This window comes from Periplaneta americana, chromosome 14, assembly GCF_040183065.1.
Source record: "Periplaneta americana isolate PAMFEO1 chromosome 14, P.americana_PAMFEO1_priV1, whole genome shotgun sequence".
Taxonomy (NCBI): Eukaryota; Metazoa; Arthropoda; class Insecta; order Blattodea; family Blattidae; genus Periplaneta; species Periplaneta americana.
Genome location: NC_091130.1, coordinates 17,374,813 through 17,388,314, shown reverse-complemented (window position 1 = coordinate 17,388,314; position 13,502 = coordinate 17,374,813). Strand labels below are relative to the sequence as shown.

General features: G+C 35.6%; 1 long non-coding RNA gene across 1 annotated transcript in view; it reads left to right on the top strand.

The window, feature by feature from the left end:
* LOC138713976 (uncharacterized) overlaps positions 1 to 13,502 on the top strand; it is a 183,548-nt gene that overhangs the window by 49,623 nt on the left and 120,423 nt on the right. The window contains exon 2 of the long non-coding RNA XR_011336015.1: positions 9,320 to 9,375. This is a non-coding gene — a long non-coding RNA (uncharacterized lncRNA). The remainder of the gene's footprint in view (positions 1 to 9,319; positions 9,376 to 13,502) is intronic.

The window sequence follows — 13,502 nt, the reverse complement described above, 5'->3', positions numbered from 1 at the left end:
AAAGAGCTTTCAATATTGAATCATTTTCGCACAGGTACTGTCGTCCATTTGCCTACGTCGCATCCCGGTTTCCCCCACCAGCTTCTATTCGCCTCTCTGTAAAGGCTAGTGGCTGGGCTGTCTTAGCTCTTTTCTGAGAACATTAATTTCTGTTAGGAATTGGACGTCTACGTAATATTATACAACTGTTTAAAATAATTTAAATAAAAGGGCCTCGTTAAGTAATTAACTGTCACGTGATTTCCCCTCTTTCTACGATCCTGCGACAAAACCACTTAGACGGACAGTAGGTAGCATGTCTGAGTAATTTTATGTTTTCGGATCGGGCAGAAGTGAAGATTGAATTTACAGTACGTATGGTAATTTTTTTATGGAGTTGGTACAGAATTATTTCAACATGAGTTACTAGTACGAAGGACGAAACTGGTAATTGGAATTAGGTACAATCGTCTATAGTGCGATAATATGCACATTAGAACTGAAGACTGTATCGAAATGAATGGCCACCATTTTCAAAAATGTGTTTACATATCCATATTATGATTATTTTTCAATTTAACTTCATTCTCTATATTGTACGCTAATATGCTGTAGACAGTATAATATACAGTGCACAATGACTACGTCCGCATGGACAGCTCAGTTCGTAAGTAAAAACACTTATTGTTAATACTGTACTGTATTTTGATTAAACAAAATCCTAATGAAAGTTATCAAACTCAAAATCGCGATATTTCCTAGTTTACGTAAATGGATGAACTACTTTTCTTCCCTCCTGTACCTAGTAAAGTGATTTGTTTGTATTTTACGCCAGTATCATCGAACTCCAGTCGTGGAAGGGGGTAGCAAGCGGTGTTTCCGGTTCTCAACCGTTGATTCAAAGGTATAGCCAGGTTAATATTAAAAATAAAATGATGTCCCTGTATAAGGTCTGTACAAAGTTTCATAACAATCTATTGGAATGCAGAGAAGTTATGAATGTTGTCCAGCTAAATTTGCGTTATTGCACCCACTTAAACCAGATATGTAATATGGTCTATTGACAATATGAGGTGTTGAATAAGACGTGTTGTGCCTTGTTGTTGAATTGAATATGTTGCATTGTATGTGTTGTAATGCATGATATATTTAAATTTTGTTTTCGTATGTAAATATTTAACTGGTAAAGAAAGTGAAATATTATAGTATCTACTTTATTTAGCTTCCTAGCTCACCCTCGAAATGAAAGCAGTGCCTATCCTTGTAGGAATATTTTATGGAAGCGCTGAATAAGAAATGCTGATGTCTGAGGCAGAGCCTCTTATCGCTTACTCATGCGCAGTGTAAACGTCGCCGCAGAAAGGAAAAAATTGTCAGCGTGTGAATTTAAGAAAGCCTCGTTCATCACTCTGCGTGTTTAGTTATGAAAATGGCGGTGGAAAATCGCCTAAAACTTTAGAGAAACTTTACTCTGAATTTGGTTATCTCAATCTCGGTTGACATTGAGGTAAAATTCCGCACCTAAAAAACGTATGTGCGTGGAAGTGTCTACGCTTAGAAGATTCCAAGATAATCTGATAATTTTTAATGACATTAAAAAAAGTTATGTCAGCACTGAGAGTTTCATACATTCCGAATTAATTTTCCTCTTTTAATATATAATACAGATGTAATTCATCTTCGAAATTAAACTTGGGAAGAAATGGCTGACAAATTTTGTTTATCATAGATAAGGTTTCTTTATTTTCCGTAGCCATACCGTATGACTAAAGCTCGGAACTTGGGGACTTGTGTGTCATGTGCGTGAGTAAGGTTACTGGTGCATCGAACAAAAAAGCTCACACTTGCAAGTGCTCAGGGACAGTCGTATGTACTAAGAAATGGTCACATCGAATGGCAAGAAGACGGACTAGGAAACTGTGTCTTGTCGAAGCCAATGACATTCAGAGAATTACAGGTAAACGACCTCTGAGGAATTAGAAAATACGTGTTATTCGAATGGGTATTATAGAAATTTGAAAATACAGTACATTTTTTAAATTTTAGGTAAAAAATTTCGTGGAGGAATTCGGAGGAGGTACATGACTTTCTTCGAATGATGAGTTTATATTTTGTAAGTTATGCCACACACAAACTAGAGGCTGAAAACGGTGAAAGATATTGCAGTCCCTTAAATCGGTGGAAAATTTGTCCATAGACATGAATCAAGTCGTAGAGGATTTTTATTTTATTGGGTTATTTTACGACGCTGTATCAACATATAGGTTATTTAGCGTCTGAATGAAATGAAGGTGATAATGCCAGTGAAATGAGTCCAGGGTCCAGCACCGAAAGTTACCCAGCATTTGCTCGTATTGGGTTGAGGGAAAACCCCGGAAAAGAATCTCAACCAGGTAACTTGCCCCGATCGGGATTCGAACCCGGGCCACCTGGTTTCGCGGCCAGACGCGCTGACCGTTAATCCACAGATGTGGACAAGTCGTAGAGGAACCTGCCCTAGTAGTGACACACAAATTGAAAACTATTTTTGAGAAAAATTTACGATATACTTATCTTTCTCAGATACGAGATCAGCCAGCAACTGCTGGATATCGAACGGAAAACAGTGACAGTGAAAAAATTCTGTATATTAAGTTTTCTCCCGTCACTTCATGTGAAGTGGAAATAAGTTTTTCTCGTTTTAAATCATGTTTAACTAACAGACGAAATTATGGGTTCGAAAATTTTCGAATGTACGTAGTCATACACTGTAATAACAGTAAATTTTATATATTTCTTATTTTTATTTTCATTATGCATATGCTATAAAATTACGTGTTTCAACCTACCGTAATACTAACAATGTGTTGTTCCAGTCAGAAACCACTTTTATAGCAGACCTGACAGTACCTCTGTGCTGGAAGCGGGAGTTTGTTGACATTGAAGTCCGGTCGCTTAGCCGCGTGCAAAGACACAAGTCCCCAAGTTCCGAGCTTTGCGTATGACATTTGGCGTCCAGCTCTATTGTTCTCCCGGAAAAGGAAGTGAATATATTTCATACCAGCGAGCGAAATAACAAATTGGACTCGCATTCGGGAGGTCTTGGTATGGATTAGAGCTGGGGACGAAGCGAGTAGAACTGTTGAGTTACTCGGTTCTATCGGTTTATGTGCTTGGCAGCGGAGCACCGAAGTCACTCGGTTAACCGTAGCCGTTACCGGTCAGTTCAAACGTTCAAACAGAGTTCACGTGTTTTACTTAATTCTAGCAGACAACGACGTAGGTACTGTTGTATTTAAATATTTTCTGCTGCAGGACAAATTATTTCCTTATCCCCAAGGCGGGCTGAAAGGCCTCTAGTATTGAAGAGGAGTTCATCCTATTATATGACCTGTCAAGTGGGCCTAATGAACATTGACAGTCTGATGATGATGATGATGATGATGATAATAATAATAATAATAATAATAATATATTATAATATAATAATATTATTACTATTATTATTGTTATTATTATTATTATTATTATTATTATCATCATCATCATCATCATCATCATCATCATATTAGAGTGTTTGATTAATATTAAAATATGTTAAAAAAAATAGGTGTATTATATTTTTCTTCTATTTGTGTTCATTGGATTTTTGTTACCTCATCAGTCATAATTTTATTTGTATTTATTTCTACGAATTATGTAACCTAATTACTTTAATTTATCAATAATATTACTCTTCACCAAAGAGAACATGGTTGTACTGAAGGCTAGTAATGTTATAAAATAAATAAACATTATGTTCTTCACTTTAAGATTCCACGTTTTATTGATCATCATCATCATCATCATCATCATCATCATCAAGGTTTAAGCCTCTAAAGGCTTGTTCCGGTCTCATGCATTAAACATTTGTTGAGTCCATTTTTTCTTTGGTCTGCCAATGTTTCTTTTGCCTTTTGGTCTGTAATCTAATAGCAGTTTTGGAATGTGGTATTCTTCCATTCTTTCCACATGTTCCCTCCACTTAGTTCTATATTGGTGTATCTTCTCTGTTAGTTTAAAGATGCCTAATTCCTTTCTTATGCCATCATTTGTCCTTTTGTCTAACAAAGTGTAGCCAGCTATCTCCTTAGGAACCGCATTTTTCTCTCTTCACTTTTTCTTAATATCCAACATTCCGAGCCATATAGGAACATGGGCACTGCCATTACTTCATAAAATTTTAATTTAGTTTCTTTCCTAGTTTGTTTGAGGTTTCTTTTTATTGTTACACGTTACATAGTTAAATTTATTAATCTTTTTTATTACATCATCATTTTTAACGTATGATTCACTGCAGCCTAAATAATTAAATTTGTTTATTGATTATTTTATCCACTTTCCGTAATAGTAAATAATTCTGTGTGTTATTTTTAAGTGTTTTAGGCAGCGTTTCATGGAGCCCGTTTCTATCTTCTTTTTTAATTAGCTGCAGCGTTTAACGTTTACATCACATGTTAATTTATTATCTGTTATTATTATAAATTATTTGTCAGTTTTATTTCGTCTGTCTTATATAACAACACTGAAAATTAAATAGGCCTTTCATACTAAATAGCTCCGCAAATAGTTTTAATCACGCAAATGAAATTTGCAAACGCCATTTTGCAATGAAGAGAAGCACTTTTTTCTCGTCAATTTGCAAAGCGAAAGCGCTTTACTATAATGCTTTTAAAACACGCTTGGTTTCACTTTCAAAGTACGTTCTAAAATCGACTCAATCTATCTAAATTTTAAATTTGCCGCCACAAATTTGTACTCGGTTCAACCGAGTAATGACGTCACAATAACTGCTCCGAACCGAACCGAACCGCTCCGTCCCCAGGCCTAGTATGGATCCCCTGTGTGGACCAATCTGGTCGAGGTTTCTTTTGGAATTAATTCAATTTTTAGTTAAATGAAGGCAAATTCAGAATTGAACCCCAATTACCACGAAATAATAGACAACTGGAGTCCCGACAGTAAAGTACTGACAGTCGCGATATGACCTAGTAGCTAAAGCGAATATAAATAAATAACTTACACATGAAAAATATTTCATATCTCGAGATGTAGCACAAATGCTCAAATGTGTCTCCAGGAGTCTTTTTCCCCGCACAGTGGACAAAGACGCTCTCCTTCCTTGACAATTTTATCACCCTTCCATGCTCCCAATCGTAGCCACGCTAAACCTGCTCTACTGTCTTTGTTACAAGAATTTATATAGTGACACATCCCACAGTTAAGCATGAGATCTGATTGTAAATGTAGTGAGGATTTTTCCGAACATTGGAGCTCAATCTCTTGCCTTTCGATATCAATGTTAGGTTAGGATATATTATATAATGTTTTGTTTGTGCCATTTTCATATTAATCTGTGTGTTCTTTTGGAGAGTGGTTGAATCTAATCATAGGTGAGGGGGGGGTGAAACCTACAAAGTAGGACTTGTCTTATACGGCACGTACGGTCAAAAACGCGTGCATTGGATTTAGGAGAAAATTATGAAAATATAGTACATCTATATGTATAATATTGCTCAATAAATCCATATATCTACTTAAAGAAATTCGCAAATGTACCCAATTTTAAACAAAACACCCCATAGAATTCCAGTCCACACCACAATTTCATGTCGTAAGTTTCGATACATATTAAACAACCACTAAAATTTAACTAAAAACTATTGAAAAAAAAAACTCTGATATTTTATTCTATTTTAAGTAATCAGAAATACAACTTAACCATTACGTTTACCTCACCATACCAAATTCTTATTTTTAGCAGGTTATTTTACGACGCTTTATCAACATCTTAGGTTATTTAGCGTCTGAATGAAATGAAGGTGATAATGCCGGTGAAATGAGTCCAGGGTCCAGCACCGAAAGTTACCCAGAATTTGCTCATATTGGGTTGAGGGTAAACCCCGGTAAAAACCTCAACCAGGTAACTTTCCCCGACCGGGAATCGAACCCGGACCACCTGGTTTCGCGGCCAGACACGCTAACCGTTACTCCACAGGTGTGGACAAAAAATTCTTATTTATCAAAATAAAGTTAAATACAGTTCTTTTCTCATTTCCCATAAAATTCTCATAAAATACTCAAAAATTAAAAGTGGTCAAACTTGAAGGAAGTCTAGCGATGATTTCTCGCAATTAAAGGTAATATTTAAACAATATGTGTATCAGTTTTTTTGTAACACGAAGTTATCCCGCGTACAAACTAAGTTATTAAAAACCATATAGAGTAAAATCCCGAAAAATCACATTTATATTTTCATTCTGTGCTTATAAAGTATTAATGTAATCACTAAACTCTACTTAGTGACAGGCAGTGTAAATATTCGCAAATTAAACCCCTGTCTGCGCAACAAAATGGTTGCCTGAATCCACGTTATAAAACGTGTAACAGAACCCACTTGTAAAATTGTCGATCTCATCTACTATAACTATTGGAAATGAAAGGCTAATATGCGAGGACATTTGTGAAGTCTACCACTGTCTGTAAGCCTAATGTGACGTCAGTCTCACTCTACCTCACACTCTCTTTCATTGTCAACATCTCTCTTTTCCAGGTCGCGCTAACTCTGTGTGTATGTCTGAGTCAATAACCTACAAGTTCAAGTATTAAAATCCTACACATTCTCCCCTGTATTTCCTCATATGGATGTTGAAAATCACCGTAAGAGATGGTACTATCTAAAATTTCATAATAATTTAAAATATTGTAATAATTTGTAAAAATTGTAATTGTAATATTGTAAAATTTTGACTTTTTCCACATCTTAAAGCTTCATTGCTCATGTAAGATCTATGAAATATAATAAATGAATGAATGAATGAAGTCCGAATGAGCTTATTTAATAGGGTGAAACCAAACCAACCCCCTCCCCCCCATTACTACTTATGCTAGTGGATTATGGCGATGTTCTACACATTTTTCCAGTTGTGTTTCAGAAGATATCAATTTAATTTCAGAAATTATCAAATGTATTTCAGATTATTATAGATTTATTAATTTGCCATACAGAATAATATCTGTAATATTGAAAATTAATATTTGAGGAGAACAGTAATATGCGTTACAAGAGCGGTATGTTGATGTTTTCATGTTCGAGGAAAAGTTTGAAAAAGCGAAACGTAGTTGAGCTTTTTTAACTTCCGAGAATTGAAAGAAAACATACCGCTCGTGTATCGTACATTATTCTGTGCGAAGATCGTTTATTACATACCTGAAAGAGGAATTTCTAATTAGTTGCAATGAAATCCCCATCTTGGTTTCTGTTCAATGACGGCAAATTTGAAAAACAAAAATATCTATCTTCAACATTGTTGCTTTAAAATGTTTTCTGTGTTTACTATACTCCAGCAGGCCGTGATATACGTCTGTCTTTTTTTTCTCCCAGTCTATGATGAGTCTGGAATCTTGTTGATTTTTTCACGGCTTCCTTAATGTTACTTGCATCACGAATGCAGTAACTTTAGTGGAGTTGTAGAGTTTACTTAATTTTTGCAAATATTTAAAAACAATAATTAACCTTGCAATTTAGGTGAAATTGCAGTGGTAAGTTTCCAATTTATAATTATTACTATATTGAACGTCTCTAAAAATAATATGTTAAAAGCCTAAAGCAGTAAAATCAATATGTCACTTAAGGGGTAAGAAGAGGGAAATTGTTGTGTGTGTTAGGTTGGGAATACTGAATGTGGAATGTTAGACTTTCTGCGGATTGGTTTTGTGCGGAAACCAAGCAAATACGCACGATCTCGCACAAATATATATGCCTAACTTGGAGTCAGGCCACAAATGGGAAACATTGAAGGAGGAGGGTTCGGTCCGGTACTGTGGATTGAATTCGGCGTAGCTCAGTGGTCAGAGCGCTTGGTACGTAGAACCAAGGACCCGGGTTTGTTTCTCGGCACTGGAGCGAATTTTTCTCCTCAAATATTAATTATTTCTTTTCGGATCGGGCAGAAGTGAAGATTGAATTTACAGTACGTAAGGTACTCTTTTGTAGAGTTGTTCAGAATTATTTCAACATGAGTTACTAGTACGAAGAACGAAACTGGTAATTAGAATTAGGTACAATAGTCTGTAGTACGATAATATGCACAAAAGAACTGAAGCCTATATCGAAATGAACGGCCACCATTTTAAAAAATGTGTTTAAATATCCATATTATGATTATTTTTCAATTTAACTTCATTCTCTATATTGTACACTAATGTGCTGTAGACAGTATAATATACACTGCATAATGAATACGTCCACATGGACAGCTCAGTTCGTGAGTAAAAACACTCATTGTTAATACTGTACTGTATTTTGATTAAACAAAAACCTGATGAAAATAATCAAACTCAAAAGCGCAATATTTCCTAGTTTACGTAAATGGATTAACTACTTTTCTTCCCTCCTATACCTACTAAAGTGATTTGTTTGTATATTACGCCAGTATCATCGAACTCCAGTCGTGGAAGGGGATAGCAAACGGCGTTGATCTAGAGGCATAGGCAAGTTAATATTAAAAATGTTAGTAAAAATAAAATGATGTCCCTGTAAAACTGGTAGTGATTTTGTAATTGTTATATTGACAGCATTGACAGCAGTTAATTTTTCCTGTTTGTTGCGTTTACAGCCTGTATATCACTTTCCTTCCGAAGGAAGCCATGCGCAGATTAAAATATTCATCTCCCTGACCTGATTTGAAACCCGGAACTCTTACCAACGGTAACCACTGTAGTAGAGAGGACGACGTGGTGCCTGCTGATAAAGAGATTTATTCGACTTGATCATTTTTTCTTGTCTGTATCATTAAATCATTTGATCGGACACTTGTCTCGGTATCTCATCGATTATTTGATTGTAGTGGCACAAGCTGCAGCATACAGTATGAACTGTGTATTCCTGCTTACGACAAGTAAATAAATCTTCGATTTCCTCGACCATAAACTGGCGACATTTTTCCCGTCGTTCCATGATTAACCTCAATCTTAATGTACGTAGTTGAAACATTCTTGCGATGAAAATCTAGAGTAACATTCCCGGAAAGATTACAGTTGTTTTCTTTACATTGTTCACAAATCCAATAATTTTTACGTCACTTACTAACCTGGTTTTGTTGCGTAGATAATGTACGGTTATGTAATCTGGGTTATATATCGCACATGAAGTACGGGATGTGCTATATTGCTATGTCTTAGAAACGAATGTAAATTTTGACCCGAAAACGTAAACCGGAGGCGATGAGATGTAGTAACTCCACAGAAAAGGAAGTCTTGGCACTTCTACACGGTCGAGAGTGGGAATATTTTATGGATGTTTGTTTTGCTTGATTTTCAGGATCGTGTTCCTGTAACAAGATCTTCACGATAGCACTGCTGCCATCTACAAATGCGGTGAGTACTAAATATTTCCTGAACATAATTTTAGAATATTTTATGTAAACGTGCTACAAAGTGTTACACATGAGGGGGAAATAAATATTACGGTGTTCATATTCAGTTCTTCACATTTGAGCTGATCTGAAAGGTTGCAACATTAAATGACTGTTCGGGATAAAACTCGGTGTTTATTATCTGGAGCCTGTTTCATAAAACTCACTAGTAATATTGGTTAATAATATTACGACTCATAGAACAATTAATTGGTTGACGAAATTTTGTTTCATAAAGATTTTTTCTACGAAAGTGCGGAACGATAGGTTTCAACAATAGTACAATGCGTTTTTTGTCTTTCATCGACAAGTGTTTTATACATCTTGATTACACAACTTTTAACACTACAGTAGAACCCCGATTATTCGATACCCTATTAACCGATTGACGGATTACCCGACTGTCTTTCGCTCACATTTCCAGCCTCTCAAGTGAGTTAAAAGAGGTAGACAACGAAAGAGCATCATCTTCAGGAGCCAAACAAAGAAGTTCTGTGCTTATAGAAAAGTCTAATGATAAGCCTAATGATTTGTGCGGATCTTTCTCAGGAAATTTCTAGGACGACAAGCCTGGCGAAAGATGGATTCAGTGCGTCAGTTACGATCACTGGTTTCGTGAAACATGTCAAGGCCTTTCAAAATACCGAAAGAACTTTAATTGATTTGGTTTTAGGTATTAATCTGACTGAGAAATAAAAAATTTGACTGAATATGTCTAAATATTTTGAATTTAAGGACTATCACGAAAATGCACTTGTACTACAGTCTAATAAATACAGTCACGAAGCTTGGGGTTGTGAGGGTGCTAGGAACAATAGACTGTGCTGGTACTATTTCGCATTGTCTATAATGAGGCGATATTAGCGATCCTAGTGGTTAGCAACTATCTATGGATGCATATTTACAACGTATTGAGCTTCGTGACTATATCCTAGACTGTGCTTGTACTATGACGAAAATATACCAACCCTTCTACAATCCTAATTTTTTAAATCTAAGTTGGAATTTTCAAGTTAAAGAAACGATAAAAAAAATCTGTTCCTCCATTCACTGTTTGAGTCACTTGAGAAACTTCTTGCCCCAGGAACTAAAACTTACCCTAGTACAAACCCTAGTAATGCCGCACTTCAATTATTGTGACGTTTTGTTAAGTGACCTAAGTTCTGAACTGTCAGTCAAGTTACAGCGAGCTCAGAATATGTGCGTCAGATACGTGTGCAACATCCGACGATATGATCACATATCACCGTCCTTCGCAAGCCTTTCGTGGCTCCTACTTAAAGAACGCAGAACCTTTACTCTTTCGAATTCTGCACACCTTAACACCAAATTACCTTTCGTCTCGTTTCTCTTATCTATACTCTAACCACGACGTAAATACCAGATCACTTATCTGTGGCACGCTAAGTATACCTCTTCATATAACATCTTGTTATTCATCATCTTTTACAGTATCCACCTCGCGTCAATGGAATTCCTTGCCACAAAGTATTAGGGGTTGCAAGACAATAAACACCTTTAAGAACAGCTTAAAAGATAACCTTATTAGCATTTCACTCCAATCATACTGATTTAAACTATCACCGACTACATTGTTACTTCTTTCTTTTAGACATCATCCTGATTGTGCTGTATTTTCAAAATTGTCTCATAATAATCTCCTTCTATTATCTAATATTATTTGAAATATATTAACATTGTATGTATTTTAGCTTAATTCTACTACACAGTTTATTTCAGTGTTTAATTAATAGTTCATAGTATTTAGTTGTTTAATTCGTAAATAACTCTTGTATACATGTAACTCTCATCTAAATCAAATTGTTGAATTCTTTGTAAGTTTATGCACGTGTATATATTCTTTTTGGTGGTATAGTGGAAGAGAAGGCCTTACGGCCTTAACTCTGCCAGGTAAAATAAATCATTATTATTATTATTATTATTATTATTATTATTATTATTATTATTATTATTATTATTGCTTGTTTGTAACTATTGTATAAAGCTGAGGTAAAAATGCTGACATGTAACTTCCTGAAATCTAATAATGCACGTACATTAAAACACTCAATTTTTTATTTGAACCTTATTTTTGCACCAAAACCTTAGTATCATGAAATTAGCCAGTCTGCCGTACGTATTTACTTAATTCTTAAATTTATCCATTCTTACCTAAAATAAAAATGATTTACCAAGAATAAAGTAAAGACGTTTCAGGAATTCTAAGGTATTTCATCTCCTGTCGCATTTTATTCGGTTCTTTGACGACACTGCATCAACTACTGGGTTATTAAGCGATGAAATTGCTGATAGCTAGATGAGTCCGAAAATTCGCTATGGATTACCTTACGTTTACCTCATATTAGTGTGGGGATCCTAAAAAGATAACCTCCCCAGTCAGGATTCAAACCCACCACCCACCTGAGCTACGTCGGTGGCTTATAGAGATCTGAACTCTTGCTATAAAGAAGTAATTCATGAAACTCCAACGGCGCGAAGGAAGCAGTAATAATTTTCGAGAGCAACAATTTGTGACAGTAAAATGCAACAGCAGCGCATCTTTTGAACCCAAGTTATCTCCGAGTCTTGTTTTATAAAGCAAGGAAGTAGGGGCGAAGGCAGCCTAGAGGGAAATGAAATTTCCTCCGACACGGCTTACCTAGGAAGTTCATAATGATTGTAATTGTTTAGAAATTAGGACGAAGAACGCAGACTGAGACAATGCTGCAGTCTGGCTGCGAGGCCCGCTCTTTTATGTATTATTCTGAGACTATCAAGACGGGCAGTCGTGTACAATAATATTGGGAACTGTGGCGTATAATGGTTTCTGGGAAACAATTACGTATGTAGAGAATGAAGTGGAAACAGCGGTAATTCATAGGGTAGTGCTGCTGCCGAATTAAAGACCCCTTTGAAAATACTATAAATGCTAGAGTTTTTAAGATAATATTTTACTTACTTTATCATTCAGAGTTCGAGTACGATTTCATAACAGTAACAGTGAAATAATAGTACATTATGCAACGAGCCTATAACGATAGTAATTAAGACGCGAGGATGTTTATGAAACGAGCGCAAGCGAGTTTCATAATTTTCATACGAGGGTCTTAATTACCATTATAGACAAGTTTCATACGACTATTTATTTCTAATTTGAAATTTGAAAGTATTCATGTTATGATTATGTGACTGGGGAGCGAAATGACCTTGCGCAATCTCGTAAATTGTGAGATGTGCGCAGACGCGAAAGTATTGATTTTTTCCGGGCAACGAATGTCGACGACCTTGATATAATTTAGTAAGGTAAACGTTAAACTTGATATAACCTTGAAATTGAATTCGACATTGAAAAACGAGGTGACAAATTGAATTTATTTGAATATTATTTACAATTAACGCTAATTATTATAGTAACAGAACATAACCTTCTGCGACAGTATTGGATTTACAGCCTGCGTGACGTTTTGCTAGTTGTCTTTCGATTGCATATCCGAGAATAATCGAAAACCTGAACTTTAATGTATAGGTGTACTTTAATGACATGCATTAAAGGACTGCTACCAGGTGTATAATTACTACATTTCGGCATGGTCGAGCATAAAGTATTTAAACTACAGATCGTAGTAAAATGTTACAAATTCTTCAGTTTTGAAAATGAGTTTATAATATAAATTCTTCCACTACTTTGTTCAAATAATATCTTTTAGCTACTTTCGTTGCAAAAGTAGGCCACTATTTGACGGCAGTACATGGCGCATATATATAATAGCTTTCAAGGAATCTACAAGATCTGGATACATAATTGATCCCACTGAGCGTTTCGAAACGGATGAGGAACAGCCAGCAGAAGTGGATAAGGAAAAAAAGAATATCTACAATCCTACCATTCCCTATTACCTCCAAAAATACCAGTTAAAAGAGCTTGAAGTAATCGGACTTCTGGTTGGAGCAAGAGGTACCGCTACTCTCTTCATGAAAGATGTGTTCAAGAGGCTTGGAATACCTACATCTATTATTCCGATTGTAACCTTAGCTGCATTCAAAGGATCAATTGCTCTCCTGAAGAATCACCTATATTCGAAATCAAAC